The 3,288-nt window shown below is 44.0% G+C and overlaps 1 long non-coding RNA gene across 1 annotated transcript; it reads right to left on the bottom strand.

The window, feature by feature from the left end:
* Positions 1 to 264: 264 nt before the first annotated feature.
* LOC121770055 lies at positions 265 to 1,982 on the bottom strand. Its single transcript, XR_006043746.1, has 2 exons — positions 598 to 1,982; positions 265 to 508 (listed from the first exon to the last, which is right to left on the bottom strand). It is a non-coding gene; the product is annotated as an uncharacterized LOC121770055 (long non-coding RNA).
* Between the last annotated feature and the right edge of the window lie 1,306 nt (positions 1,983 to 3,288).

Below are 3,288 nucleotides of genomic sequence, written 5' to 3'. Positions count from 1 at the left end.
TTAGGGAGGAAATGGCTGCGGATAGGATGACTGAGCTTGGCGCTAAAACGTTTACATTGGTTATAATATTTATGTTTTAATGTACAATTTGATTTTTGTACGGTACGTTACTGATAGCATTGTGTGAATTATGCAACTGTACATTATTTATTGTATCAATAGTACATTAAATGTATAAAAACTCCTACATTGTTTATTAAGTGTATTTGTAATAGCCGAGACCTAGATTCTCGAGAATTCTTAAGAAATAAATACCAGCTTTTATTTAACGAATGAAAGAGTATTTTTATTTCTTGAGAAAAGGTACAAATTACAGTTTTCAGAATCTCAAACTAAAGTTACAATCTTTGACGACAGAATTAAAAGTCGAGCTACTACACTATTACATTTAGAAGTCCCTAACGACTTCATTGGTCTTCGTCACCGGGCAAGTCTTGGCCCCAGATTTTAAACGAGCTGGGAGGGCGAGACCACGAGGGAAGACAGCCTCGTTGGCCAGCCGCAGCTCCTGCCAAAGCGCACGAAAAAGAGAAATTAGTTGCATGAAATAGAGACAACTAAAAGAAGCATAGTAGGAAATGGAAGGGGAAACAATACCTTTCAGAGATGGGGGTGAGAGTTTGACCGAAAGAGGCAACTCCAGCCAGCAGGCTCCTCTCCAGCTAAGACTCTGCAAAGCTGCAGATAACAGCCCTTACCTTCCCCACCCGGACCTACTATAGTCCGGAAATCAGCCCCAAATGCTTGCTCTAGTGTGCACCTGCAAAAGGGACAAAATTCATAAATGAATCCGAGTACAAGGCCGCACAAACCACCAAAACAGTTAAAGGATGCTGCAAAGTCAGCCAACACTCAGCCTCTGCAGCTTTCAGTTACAAGATATGTGTTTATATACACATGCTACCCCTCGGTTATTATACCACACCACAACACCTCTCACTCAGTAGCAAAGAAGTAAGCTAAAGGGAGGGAAGAAGGACTGAGGCAGTGAGAAGAACTGAGGCAGTGAGAAGAACTGAAGTTTGGGCCAAGTGAGTGAGGTAAGATCTCGTTTTCTTTCTCAAGCTCAAGCAATGACAGTAGACTCATCATGTAGTATTCATGTGTTAGGAAAACATAGCATAATAGTGTTGAATGCTTCACAATACAGTTTGTGCACCATTAGAGCTATGCTAGAAATGGAAGAACAACATCTTGTTAGGAAATCCAGAAGCATAAGCTGCTCTTAGTTCAAAATCAGTGGCTAAGACAACTTAAACCTTTTTTTCCCTCAATCTTTTGCACAAATGGACACCAGAAAAAGAAAATCATACAAATCTAAAAAGTTCTAGACGAGCTACTGCAGTTTCTGTGACAAACGAACACAATCTGCCCAAATCAAAGAATAAGCAAAACAAGAACAGACCATACTTAAAGAAACCACCTAAGTAGCTAATATAGGAGGCTTAGCTTTGGGAGTTTCTGTCGGAGTTGGCGGCGACCAGACGGTGAAGCCGAGAGTCGACCGCAAGGCAACCGTGACACGCGACGGCTCGCCGCCGAAGGAGATCGGCAGTGGCGGCGTGAGTCTCGGACCAACAGCGGATCAGCGACGACGGCGGAAGCCTCGCGGAGCGACGGCGAGCACCGCTGACTCCAGCAGCTGCTGTGCAAGCGCCGGGGAGTGTCGAGACTGCCTCGCGAAGGGGGAGGGCAGCGGCGAAGGGTGCCGGCAGAGGGGTCCTGCGACGAGGTCACCAAGACAGCAGTGACGGCCGCGGTGCCGTGCTGACTCCACCAGTCCATCGACGGCGCTCGCTAGGCTGTTTCCACCCACTGGAGTCGTCGGTGGCGGCGGCGGCTTGTCACTTGCCGGGATTTCGAACCGGAGACGCTGCGATGCCGGCGAGGGGAGGGGAAGAGTTGGAGAATCTAGGGCTTTCTCAGTTTGGGTTTTATTTTTGGAGAAAGGGGAAAATTAAGAATGGGGAAAAGCCGATGGAATCGGCTGATTGAGGAAGGGAGTATGATTGATTGGGCCACCTCCCTAATTTTAAATGGGCCACTCCACTTTTGGGCCAAATGAACTATTTCAAAATAAAAAGAAAAGAGAAGTGGGCCAAGGGATACAATCTGGGCCAGATTAATAATTCCTAACTGGGCCTGGTTTGAGTTGGAACTATACTCTAAAATTAGTTCCAAGGTATAACGGGATTTAATTCCTAAGCCGCGGAAGAAAAAAAAGAGAGAATTTTTAAGCCGTGTTGAAATAGTTTTCGATAAAATAATTAAAGCGGACTTTAATAGTCACAGTTTTAATTAAAGAACTTAGATCTCCAATTTTTTGAAAGAAAGAGATAAAATAAAATAGCACACACTTAGGCATGCATTCATGCAAGATAAGCATTTTCTTTAAAAAGCCTAATTTAAGTATATTCAACTTTGTAAAGGAACGTCGTCACTCGACGCGTAATCCCAGGACAGAAAAGCACCCGTTTTGCAAGAGTTAAGCAATTGAGGTGGGGTTTCTCTTCCTTCTTTTAAAGCATGCTTTATGTGAAAATATGATTATTTGAATGAGTTGTCATGCCATGTTTTGTTTTATGATTGCCTATCTGTTGGCTATGCCAACCCAGTTAAATCGAATTCGGGTCCCAGTAGGTCAGTAAATCCTACTCGGACTAGTGTACACATAGGGACCGTGAGCTAGCGCTAGGTTGGCCGGTCCGTGGGTCGTGAGCTAGCGCCAGGTTGGCCGGCCCAGTGGTCGTGGAATGTGGCCACATTCCCGATTCACGCAGCTGATATGGCATATCATCAGAAGTTTAAATGACTGCAGTCTATTTTCAGAAAGAAATAACAGATTTTAGTGACCGGGATAGATTTTCAGTAAAACCCCGCGTTCACTCAGCTTGGCTGACAACTAAAAGAAAATATTTTCGGCATGAGCCCACTGAGTGCATCAAGTACTCAGCCCTGCATTTTGTTTTCCTTAATGTGCAGGTTGATTGTTGTCAAAGCCGAGGAGGTGTTGGGACAGAAGACTAAATAAGCAGAAGGATAGCTGGTGTAGTATGTCTTCATACATACTACATCTGTCTTGGTACTCTTCCGTTGCGCAAAATTTTAGAACTTGTTTTTAGCAAAGACAATTGTTCCATAACTACTCTGATTCAGTATGATTTGTACCCTCAACACATTTCAGACAATGTTTTCCTTTGATCTAAGTATCTTATGACGAGTTGAGACAGTTTCAGTATGTTTTAGTCGCGGAAAAGCTACACTTTCTTTGACTAGGGAGATGTGGTC

The sequence above is a fragment of the Salvia splendens genome, chromosome 16, assembly GCF_004379255.2.
Source record: "Salvia splendens isolate huo1 chromosome 16, SspV2, whole genome shotgun sequence".
NCBI lineage: Eukaryota > Viridiplantae > Streptophyta > Magnoliopsida > Lamiales > Lamiaceae > Salvia > Salvia splendens.
This window is presented reverse-complemented; position numbering and strand designations above follow the sequence as displayed.